The following is a 12851-nucleotide window of genomic DNA, read 5'->3' on the forward strand; positions in this document are numbered from 1 at the left end:
TATTAAAAAAGCCCAACCTCGACCCCTCCTCCGTTGCAAACTTCAGGCCCATCTCCAAACTGCCCTTCCTCTCCAAAGTCATCGAGCGTGAAGTATACTCCCAGCTGCAACCATTCTTAACAGATAATAACAGCTTTGAAAAATTCCAGTCCGGTTTCAGATCTGGCCACAGCACAGAGACTGCCCTCCTGAGAGTCCTTAACGACCTGCTCTTAGCTACGGACTCAGGTAGCCCTGTGGTCCTGGTGCTTCTCGATCTCACCTCCGCCTTCGATTCAGTGGACCACAGGGTCCTACTGTCTCGCCTCGAACACCTGGGCATCAGAGGTACAGTTCTGGAATTTTTCCGTTCCTACCTGACTGACAGGAGCTTCTCTGTTCAGCTGGGAGACTTCACCTCCTCTGCAGCCCCCCTCTCCTGCGGTGTGCCTCAAGGCTCCATATTAGGCCCCATTCTGTTCATCCTATACATATTGCCCTTAGGAGATATTATAAATAAATATAATATCTCCTTCCACTGCTACGCGGACGACGTTCAGTTGTACCTCCCCTTCAAGGCCGACGACCCTGCTGCTCTCCAGCCTCTGTTTGACTGCATGTCTGACATTAAGGCATGGATGACAGCAAATTTCCTCAACCTCAATGAGGATAAGACTGAGGTTATTGTATTTGGCAAAGCCGCCCCAGCATTTCTCTCCAACGCCCTGGGTACTCTTGCCTTGAAGTCCAAGCCAGCTGTCAGGAATCTTGGTGTGGTCTTCGACAGTTCCTTCAAGTTCGAGCAGCAGATCAGCGCAGTCATCAGAAGAAGTTTTCTCAACCTGAGGACTTTAGCCAAAATTAAAACTTACCTTCCCCAGGCGGGGCTAGAGCAGGCCATTCACGCCTTTGTCACCTCACACCTGGATTATTGCAATAGTCTTTACACCGGTATTGATAAAGCCCAACTCCACCGCCTGCAGCTCGTCCAGAACTCTGCCGCCCGACTCCTCACCTCCACCAAAAAACACGCTCACATCACTCCGGTTCTCGCTTCCCTTCACTGGCTCCCCGTCCGCCACCGCATTGATTTCAAAATTCTTTTAACAGTTTTTAAATCTCTTCATCTCCTCGCCCCTCCCTACCTGACCGATCTTCTCCGCCCCCTCAACTCTTCCAGAGCGTTACGGTCGGCTGACCAACGCCTCCTCTTCATTCCCAGGACCAGGCTAAAAACCAGGGGGGACAGAGCCTTTTCTGTTACTGCCCCGAGGCTGTGGAACTCCCTTCCCCCCCACATCCGTGCGGCCGAGTCTGTGGGAATTTTTAAATCACTGCTGAAGACCCACCTCTTTGCCTTGGCCTTCAGCTAGGTCTTTCCTTGGCGCTCGAGTTTGAGATGTGTTTTAATTTGTTTGTGCTGTTTTGTCTTTTCACCGTTTTTTGTTTGTTTCTATTCTCTGCACTTGTGTGAAGCACTTTGGCACGGCTAAGCCGCTTGTAAATGTGCTATATAAATAAACTTTTACTTACTTACTTACTTAGTAGGCAGTTATTGGGGCCACCTGATATCAAGGAATTACTCTGGAGGTAACAAATGCATGGATTAATTTCTCAGCATCGGTTTGAGTCAGCATGTTCTTGATTTTAGAAATATTATGCAGGTTTCAAACTATTTCTGTGTTTTATATCTTTATTTTCAATTGTTGGACTTTTAATGGAGTATTTATATAGCTTATTTTTATTTTTGATTGACTTCAGTATACCTTTTGTAATCCATACATTCTGCTCATTTTTATTGCTTGTCACTGTTCCAGTATTGACATGTCAATATGTGGCAGAATGAATGGGGGGGGATAAACAGAACTCAACCAAAAGACAACGCCACCTCGGGACTTGCACCCCAGGATCTCAAATGCTAAATAAAATAAAAAAACAAGGGCCCGCAGGTTCAAAGGATTCACTGGGATGGGAGACGTGAGTTCAAATTAAAACAAACTTTATTAAATTCCAATATTAAAATGAGCAGACTAACTCGAAATAAATGGGGTTTGAGGCCTGCCAAACAAAACCGAACTGGACAGGGCTGGGGCTTACCACGACAGCGGTAACAGAAAGGGGGGAGGATCCAAAACCACACAGCACCCGTGACACAGCAAACAAAAAGTGAAAAAGGGACCACCACCAGGGAACCGCTGCCGCTCCAGGGCCCCCAGCACCTGCCAAAAGAAAAGAAAATCAACAATTAAACTCACAAAATGATGGCAGCCCTCATACCCCAAAAACAAAAATCCAATACCTAAACAATATTCAAAGAAAAAGGAGAACAAATTAATTTATACGAAATAAAAAAACAGAAATCATCCAAAATAACAAAACCAAAGGAATTGGATAGAAAACAATAAACCAACGTAATCACTAACAAACGCAATCGAACAGAAGAAAGAAAAAAAAGAAGAAAATCAAAAGGAAAAGTGCGTCTGCATTTCTAAAAATGCCCGAGCACGGCACATGCCCAAGCTCCTAGGCTCGATGCAGGAGAGCCACACTTCTTAAGGAGCCCGGGGGGTCCATCAGGCCCCTAGGGCAGCAGGGTGCACTGAGGAGGCCACGGTGCTATGAGTAGGAGCCAAGCACATCCAGAGGAGGGGAGCCAAAACAGCAGTAAAGCCCGTGGTTAACTGCAGCTGATGACTGCACCACTGTAAAACAAACTACGAAATCACACCAAAATAATGAAAGTAATCTAAACAATAAATCACTGTTCCCTACTGAGGAGGGATTGGCACACCTGGCAGCATGAAGGAGAGCACACACAGCCCAATACAGCAGCGGCGGCGGCTGCAGGAAACACACCGCTCCCACACAGACTCCAGGGCAGTCCAGCTCCCAGTCAATTCACACAGCTTTGTGGAAGGCCAAACACTATCCTGCACAGACACGCTGTCAGGACAGCAGCCACATGTCTGTCAGTCCCATGAGGGAGGAAGAGGAAGAAGAAGGGCGGAGCAGGGATATTTATAGACGCCCAGTAATTAGAAGCCACACTGCCTCAAGTGGAGGGGAGTGCAACTCCCCACCATGCCACAAATACTGTCAAATATCTCATTGATAAATAAATTATAGGCTTCCTCTGGTGATTTCTGATTATATACAGAATCCCATGACCTGTGCCTAAGATTTTCAAATCATTTATTTAAATATGTTTTGTTTAGTACTTTTATTTTTTTGTTGTATGATTGTTTCTCATACTTAATTGTAAGACCTATAAAGAGCACAATGGGAAAATAGTCTGAAATATCTGACAAGAAAATTCCAGAGTGGTTGCAGAGTGGACCTTCGTGGTTGCTTCGTTTTGTCTCGTTACTGTGAATTTGACATATTAAAGTTATGCTTATTCACTGTTTTTATTTTTACCAACCAATGTAACATCTTGAAGCCCTCTGAGGCAACTGTTGTTGTGATACTGGGCTATACAAAAATAAATTGATTTATTGAGAGTCCAAGCAAGCCATTTGAGTGTTAGTAATGATATTATCAATGATAGATTAACTTGATTCCATTTCTCTTGTATAGGAATTTATTGTAGGGGAAAACAATGATGAATAAAGACAATTGAGGAAATCATTTTTCTAGCATTATTTTCAGCTAAGTTAATGTTAAAGTCACCAAGAATAAAGCAATTTTTATTATTATTAATAATTTAGTAATTCTTCAAGTTTGGTTATAAAACTGTCAAACTTTGAGTCTGGGGGTCAATGAATTACCCCTATAATATATATATATACGTATATGTGTATATATATATATATATATATATATATATATATATATATATATATATATATATATATATATATATATATATATATAATTTTTTTTTTTTTTTTTTGCGTTTTTAATGTCTATTTCTATAAATAAATATTCTACTTCGTAAGTGCTTAGCCCGCCTACAGGCTTCACTAGTGGCACTCCTCTGCTCTTAGCCAATCCACTGAGACAATAAAAAGCTTGATGCACCAATCCCCGATGCGCAATGGCGCAGCGCCACGCTCCTCGCCGAGAGTATATCACCAAGGGCGACTCATCCATAAACCCTTCTTCTTCCTCAGTTCCTCAAGACATTAGAAGCCCTTTTCATCTCTTCGGACCAAGATTCTATGGATCAAGAATGGATTCTCCGGCTCATGACCAGCCACCAACGGGCATTGGGCCATTCACCTGCCATTCCTGCGGCGTTCCACTCTTCGAGGGAGACTGTCATGAGCGCTGCTTTGTCTGCCTCAGCTGGCAGCATCACCACCAGCGGTCCTCCTGCCCAGTCTGCCTCGCTCTGCCGCCCGAAGAACTTCAGCAGCGAGCGGCCTTCATGGGTGACACCTCCCCGGGTCCCGCCCGCGAGGACAACGCCGATGACAACGTGGAAACCACCGCCCCCACCGCCTACGACTGGGACGAGGTTAGCGGCAGCATCAGCAACAGCAGTGCTTCAGTGTCATGGAGTTCATGCCAGGGTGACTCCACCTCTACCGTTTCCCATGCCAGCCACCAAGATCCCCCCCGTGAGCCTGTGGAACACCTCGCAGGGCTCTTCACCTCTGCCGCCGAGCGCATTGGCCTCACGCTGCCGCCACAGCCTCCGGGGCCGGTTCATCGCGACTTTGCCCTTGGGCTAGCAACCCAGTCACGGACTTGGTCCCAGACTGCGGTGTTATGTCCCACCGTGCCATCATTCCAAGAAAATGTGCGGAAAGATTGGGGTACACCACTCACCGCCAAGGGCACGGTAAAAGGCTACCGAGAATATTGCTGCGTGGACGGCTGGCTGCCAGTCTCCGGAGTGCCTACCATAGAGGACTCCGTGAGACTGTGCCTTCTCCCCAAATCCTCCACCTGGCCGGACGGTAAGCCCATGCTGCCATCTGAGAGAGACAGGCGCATGGCGGGCTTCCTGGTTCGTGGTTATGCTAGTGGCAAGCAGACGTTCGCCCTAGCCAACAACATGACCTTCCTGCTGGGCTCTGTGGACAAGATTTGCCACGAGAAGTCCCAGCTTTCTCCAGATGACATCGAGGAGATCCAAAATACGACTGAGATCCTGATGCGGATGTGCAGAGCCATCGCCATCAACAGAGGCTGTACTGGCGGTTATTAAAATTAAATCAAAGACTGTATGTTAACTAAACCCAAAATACGGTGCTGTGTACAGCCACCGTGTACCGCTATGTACTTGAAATTTAAAGAGGACACTCCACTAAATAACTTGGGGAGGGAGACAGGATAGCAATCATGAAGACAGATATTTATATAAAAAAATGATCAGAATCAAACACACAATGCAATACCACAATACAATGTCTTATTCCTAACTAACTAAACAAATCAAATTATCTTTCTAATTAAATGATACCGTTGCGGCTGGGTGGAGCTCATTACTTGGATGAAGGTCCTGAAAGCTGACGAAGATCCTGGAAGCTGACGAAGAAGGTCCTGGAAGCTGACGACGAAGGTCCTGGAAGCTGACGATGATTACGATGACGATAGTTGCAGCACTGCAGACAACCCGTCAGCGGGCCAAGACGAAGCAGAGGGGTGAAGTGCTGATGTCCCGAATGATGATAATCCACTGGCAGTGACAAGGTCCGAACGAACTCCGATTGTTACTCGCCACCTTGGTACTTATGGACGATCAGCCGACGATGCGAGCTAATGCTAATTAGCCGGTAGCATCCCTCCTCATATATGCACACCAAGCGCGCTGACGCCGCCACGAAATCTCTTCTTGGAAAGTCCACGCTATACAGCTACAGCTCCAGCTTCATTAAAGTCCACACCAGCAGCCAACAAAACGAAAAAAGTAGTACCCGCTCCCGTGCTCTGAGTTACATCCGTGCTTGTAGGACGAGAAACTTCCCCACAATGCCCCGGAACGCACATAAAAAAGATACACGGGAAGTATTCAATTACAACAAAGAAAGTAGGACATATGAACTTTCAGGTATTTCACATTCAAAGAACATAAGAAACAAATAAACAGAAACACGTGATAACATTTCACCATGAAGGGCAGAGAAGACTCACATAGAAACTATTAACTAAAATTATTTCAAACATCTCCTGAGGCCAAGAGGACGGGTGGGACGTCCCTGCTGGCCGTGGTGCAGCCACACACGATCCATTTTTTACATGTGGCGTGCTATGTTGGGAACGGTTTCTCCCTGGCTGTCCAGGACACTGAGAAGCGGCTATGCCCTGCAGTTCGCCTGTCATCTGCCTCTCTTCAACGGCATCCTTCGTACGTGTTTCGCATGCCCTGCGGGGGTGGCCGCTCTCAAAGCAGAAGTGTCCTCGCTCCTCCGCCGGGGCGAGGTTACGGAGTTGAGCATGGAATAGGCACACTCGGGCTTTTATTCCCCCTACTTTTTGGTTCCCAAGGAGAGCGGAGGAGTGAGACCCATTCTGGACCTGCGGGTCCTCAACACTCACATAGCCACCAGGAGGTTCCACATGCTGACGGTCAAACACCTTGTGGAGAGCATTCGACCTGGGGACTGGATGACTTCGGTCGACCTAACGGATGCCTACTTCCACATCCCCATTGTAAGGATGCACAGGACCTTCCTCCGGTTCACCGTGGGAGACCGGTATTTCCAATACACCTGGCTCCCCTTCAGCTACTCTCTCGCTCCTCGCACCTTTACCAAGTGTGTCAAAGCAGCGCTGGAGCCCCTCCGTCATCGTGGTTTGAGGATCCTCACCTACATCAATGACTGGCTCATACTGGCACCCTCTCATCAGGAAGCTGTGCTGCACACCATCCACGTCCTGCACCGCATCGAACTCCTGGGGTTCATGGTGAACCGATACAAGAGCACACTCACCCCAGCTCAGCACATGGCTTATTTGGGGTTGGAGCTGGACACGCTCTCCATGACGGCCCGCCTCTCCGAGGAGAGACGAACCTCCCTTCTCTCGGCTCTGGGGTCTGCAATGACCACACCCCTGGTCAGGGTCCGATTGATCAGGACCGTCCTGGGTTTGATGGCCGAGGCTCACCCAGTGGTATGGTTGGGCCTTCTACACATGCGCAGGCTGCAACGGTGGTTTGCACGCCGCTGCTGCAAGGGGAAGCGGGATGGATGCAGAAAGATCCCGATCTCGCCATGATCTCATCTACTGGATGGATCCTGTTCTCCTGATGCAAGGAGTTCCCCTGGGCTGTGTGTCGCACCGCATCGAGGTGTTCTCGGTTGCGTCGCAAGATGGGGAGGCACCCTGGACCACCATGCAGTGAGCAGTGCTTGGTATTCAACTCCCATTCACATCAACATGCTGGAAATGACTGCGGTGCAGAAAGTCCTGCTCCATTTCCAAGCCAGGCTGAAGGACGGCCATGTGCTCTTCAGGAGGAACAACACTACAGTGGTCGCGTACCTGAACAGGCAGGGGGGGACCCGGTCTCCCCCTCTTCACCGCAAAGCGGCAGAGATCCTCCTGTGGGCGGACCGGCACCTCAGGCAGACAGGATGTCCCAGGGCGGCCCACTCTGCAATGAGTGGGGCCTGTCCCCGTGGGTCGCAGCCCGACTCTGGCACAGGTTCGGACCCCCAGTGGCAGACCTTTTCACCAGTGCAGAGAACGCACAGTGCCCACTCTCGCTCAGGTCGTCAGACAGACCCCCTCTAGGGGTAGACGCTTTCGCACACAGGAGCTGGCCTCCGGGTCTCCTGTACGTGTTCCCTCTAGTCCACATCTTGACCCCGCTGCTACGCAGGGTGAGGATGCACAACCTCCACGTGACTGTGGTGGCTCTGGATACCCTGAGCGCTCGGTGGTTCCCGGACCTGGTTCAGTTGGCAGTTGGGGACCCGTGGCCGATTCCCGACGGGCCCGACACGCTGCTGCAGGCAGGGGGCGCCCTCCGATCCTGCCCCTTCCTGGGTGGGAGGCTCCTGGATTGGAGGCTGAGAGGGTGAGACTAGTGGAACTAGATCTCCCCCCAGCGGTGGTGTCCACCATCCAGAATGCCAGGGCCCCCTCTACTGTCAAGGCCTACAGGTCTCGGTGGCAGTTCTTCACGACGTGGTGCTCGGAGAGGGGCTTGGAACTGGTCTCCTGCACTATCGGTGGAGTTTTGGAGTTCCTCCAGGCCCTGCTGGACAGCGGCTGCGCTGCGTCCACTCTGGCGGTGTTTGCATCGGCCATTGCAGCGGGTCACGGCGGCGTCGGCCGCGTCTCTGCACGCAGCCACCCGCTTGTGAAGTGGTTTCTGCGCGAGGCGTGTCGGCTACGGCCACCCTCCAGGCATGTGGTCTTCCCGTGAGACCTCCACATTGTGCTGGAGGGTCTTAAGCAGGGGTGCTCATTATGTCAATCGCGATCTACCAGTCGATCGTGGAGGTAGTACTGGTCGATCGCGGCATGACATTAAATAATATAAGCCTATCATTCATCCCGTCAGTTGATTGATATACAGGGCAGCCAGTTAGATGACAACTGAATTTGACATTCAGGTGACCAATCAAGTACAAACAACAGCGCTAAGTGCAGCAGAACTTACGATGTCAACCCATCATCAATCCCATTACTTGATTGACATACAGGGTAACCAGTCAGATGACAGCTGAAGTTTGCCCTTTATGACACCGCACACGCGCAAACCACGGCACTAAATGCTAAGCTAGTCAGCGAATTATCTCTGATTTTAAGTCATTGCTAAAGCTTCAGGACATCAAAATGAATGAGGGAGCAGGACCAAGTAAGAAGACAAAAACATATCACTTTCATACAGATGGAAGGAGGACTTTTTTTTCACAATGTCATTTTCGAAGTGCATTCGCCTCATCTGCCAGTCTATCATCGCAATACCAAAGAAGGGAAATGTGGAGCGGCATTTTCGGACTGTTCATGGAAAATACGACACCGACTTCCTGCCGAAAAGCGAGCTGAGAAAGAGAAAGGTGAAGGTACTAAATTCCAAGTTGTCCGGACAGCAGTCATTTTTCACACAACATACTTCAAAAGTGAAAGCTGTCACCGAAGCATCGTTCCGGGTGAGTCACGCCATCCTAAAAAACAATAAGTCCTTCCAAGATGGAGAGATGGTAAAAGAGAGGCATTCGTGGAAGCAGGTGACTCATTGTTCCGGGACTTTAAAAATAAGGCAGAGATATTATCTTCAATCAAAGCTCTGAAGCTGTCAAGACATACAGTTACACGTCGCTACGACGGATTTAACGCAGCAATTGTGGAAGGACATCAGAGATTGTAAGTGTCTCTCATTGCAGCTGGATGAATCTACTGATGTGAGTGACACAGCCCAGATGTGCATTTTCATTCGTATGGTTTTTAGTGATATCACTGCAAAAGAAGAGCTATTAACAGTACTTCCCATGAAAGAACAGACATGAGGAGAGGACATATTTCAGACATTTAAAAACTTCGAGAAAACTCAGCTCCCAGTGTACAAATTGGTGTCTATCACCACAGAAGGAGCACCTGCAATGGTTGGACATGTGAATGGATTTATTGCAAAGTGCAGGCAGGACGATGCGTTCCCGGACTTTTTGAATTACCATTGCATAATCCACCAGCAAAATGCACTAAAATGCTCAACATGAAAGAGATCATGGATGTGGCAACGAAGATCTCCTGTTCTATTCGAGCTAGATCTCTTCAAAGATGGTTATTCCATGCACATCTCGAGAAGGCTGACTGCGACCACTCTGAGTTGTGGCTACATACTGACATGAGATGGCTTAGTCGTGGAAAATTCCTCCAAAGATTTCGAGAGCTCTGTCCGGAGATTAAGGAGTTTTTCCATGTATCTGGACATGCAGAATACACCTAACTAAATGATGGCCAGTGGCTGTTAGACGTCGCTTTTTTAACAGATCTGATGAAATTGTTGAATGACCTCAATCTTGAGCTGCAAGAAAAAGACAAAACAGTGACCAACATGATCAGCTCTGTTAACGCTTTCAAACGAAAGATGCATCATTTCTCCTCAAAGCTGCAGCGCCATGATTTGGTAAACTTCCAGAACCTGGCATCAGAGCTGGAGATGCAAGGGATGGCCTGTGAGCAACTTGACAGTGCACGCTACATGGAGCAGATCCATCAGAATTGTCTGTCAAGAGTTTGGCAAACGCTTTCAAGACTTTTCTTTGCTTGAGCCAGTCGCTACATTCATGTGCTATGCTTTTCAGGAAGATGTTGAGGTTGATTCACTCGCATCAAACATTGCAGCACTGTTTCACGTGAACTCTTCTGGAGTGGCAGATGAGATTTTGACTCTACAAACCGACATTGAGCTGAAGGCGAGAGCTCATGGACAGTTCTGGAACTTACAGAGGAAAAGTACCCCAACATGAGGAAATGTGCTATCTCCTTGCCTGCATTATTTGACTCCATCTATTTATGTGAGTCAGCCTTTTCCTACATGAAGATTATTAATAATAATAATAATACATTTTCATTGCATAGCGCTTTTCAAAACACTCAAACAAAATTAATAAAAACAACAGCATAAAATCAACAGCAGTAAAGAAAAAAAAACATTAAACATTAAAGGCAATTTTGAACAGGTGTGTTTTGAGTTCTTTCTTGAAGGTGGGGAGGTCTGAGCAGTCACAGAGAGGTTGGGGCAGTGACTTCCAGAGAGTGGGGGCGGCAATGGAGAAGGCTCTGTCTCCCCAGGTTCGGAGCCTGGTCCTACCCGGCAGGGACAGCAGGTTGGAGTTGGAGGAGCGGAGGGAACGAGATGGAGTGTGAAGGTGGAGCAGGTCTGTGAGGTATGGAGGAGCCAGATGATGGAGAGCTTTGAAGGTGATCAGGACGAGTTTGAAGTGGATGCGCTGAGGGACGGGGAGCCAGTGGAGCTTGTGGAGGACAGGGGTGATGTGTTCACGGGAGCGGGTGTGGGTGAGGAGGCAGGCAGTGGAGTTTTGAATGTACTGTAGTTTATTGAGGGTTATGGATGGTGTACCGTAAAGAATGCTGTTGCAGTAGTCGATTCTGGAAGTGATGAAAGCATGGACTAAAGTTTCAGCAGCAGAGAAAGAGAGTGATGGGCGGAGGCAAGCTATGTTTTTGAGGTGGAAGAATGCAGTCCGGGTTATGTGTTTGATGTGGGGGTCGAATGATAGAGAGGGGTCGAGGAGAACACCGATGTTGCGGATCAGCGGGGATGGAGTGAGTGTGGAGTTATCAAAATTCAAGGTGAAATGTTATGTGGATTTGGTGATGTTGTGTGGACCGATGATGATGATGACGTCTGTTTTGTCACCGTTTAGTTTGAGAAAGTTGTGATTCATCCATGTTTTGATGTCTGTGAGGCACTGGGTGAGGGTGGAGTGGATGTTGGGGTGTATGGATGTGGTGGAGATGTAAAGTTGTATGTCGTCAGCGTAGCAGTGGAAGCGGAGACCGTGACGAAAGGATGATGTTGCCAAGGGGGAGGATGTAGAGGATGAAGAGGAGAGGACCAAGCATCGAACCTTGGGGAACGCCCTGTGGCAGGGGGGCTATGGAGGAGGAGCAGCGGTTGATGTGGACAAACTGTTGACAATTGGAGAGGTATGACTGAAACCAGGACAGAGCGGAGCCGGTGATGTTGAGGGTGGATTTGAGGCGAGACAGGAGGATGGAGTGGCTGATGGTGTCAAAAGCTGCAGTGAGGTCCAGGAGGATGAGGATGTTGAGATGGCCGGAATCAGAGGAGAGGAGGAGATCACTGGTGATTTTTAATAGAGTTGTTTCAGTGCTGTGTTTTGGACGGAAGCCGGACTGGAAGGGTTCATATAGACTGTTTGAGCTGAGGTGGGTTTGGAGTTGGGAAGAAATGACTCGTTCGAGGACTTTGGACAGAAAGGGAAGGTTGGAAATGGGCCGGAAGTTTGCAGGGTTGTGGGGGTCGAGACCAGGTTTTTTGAGGATGGGGGTGATGGCAGCCAGCTGGAGAGACTGTGGGACAGATCCGGATGAGAGTGAGGAGTTTATGATTTGAGTGATGAGTGGAGAGATTATGAGAAGACAGGTTTTAATGAGTGAGGAGGGAATAGGATCCAGGGAGCATGTTGAAGTTTTAATGCCAGATAAAATTTGTGTTAACTGAGCAGGGGAAATGGGTGAGAAGTCAGAGAACTGTGGACAGGAAGCAGGGGGAGGAGAGTCAGGTAGAGCAATGGGGGTGGCAGAGAGGTCAATGGAACTGTAAATGGTGTCAATTTTGCACTGAAAGAAAGACTGAAAACTATTGCATTTGTCGGTAGTGAATGAGGATGAAGTGTTATTACTGGGCTTGAGAAGTGTGTTGATGGTGGTGAAGAGAGCCTTGGGGTTATTGGAGCCGGAGTGGATGAGGTTGGAGTAGTAACAGGACCGAGCAGAGTTGAGAGCATCTTTATATTGCTGAATGTATTCTGTGTAGATTTGTAAATGTACAGTAAGACCAGATTTTTTCCAGTCTCTCAAGCTGGTGCTTACGGGATTTCATCTGATGGAGCTCGGGGGTGTACCGGGGGCTGTGTGGGTGAAAGAGACTGTCTTTGTCTTGGTGGGGGCAAGTTCATCAATACAGGAGGAGAGAGTGTTGTTGTAATGAGAGACCAGATCAGAGGGGTTATCGGATGGTGGTGGAGGGGAGGTGGTCAGTTTGGTGGTGAGGAGGGCTGAAAGTGCAGGTGGATCGACGAATTTGAGATTTCTGAAGGTTATTTCACGTTTTGTTATGGGCGCTGTGAGGGGAATGTGTATGCTGAATGTGATGGCTAAGTGATCCGATATGTTTAGGTTATGGCTGGAAAGGTTGTGTATAGTGGGACCAGTGGAGCAGATGAGATCGAGAATATGGCCGTGATTGTGTGTGGGAA

The sequence above is a fragment of the Salarias fasciatus genome, chromosome 6 (assembly GCF_902148845.1).
Source record: "Salarias fasciatus chromosome 6, fSalaFa1.1, whole genome shotgun sequence".
NCBI classification, from domain to species: Eukaryota; Metazoa; Chordata; class Actinopteri; order Blenniiformes; family Blenniidae; genus Salarias; species Salarias fasciatus.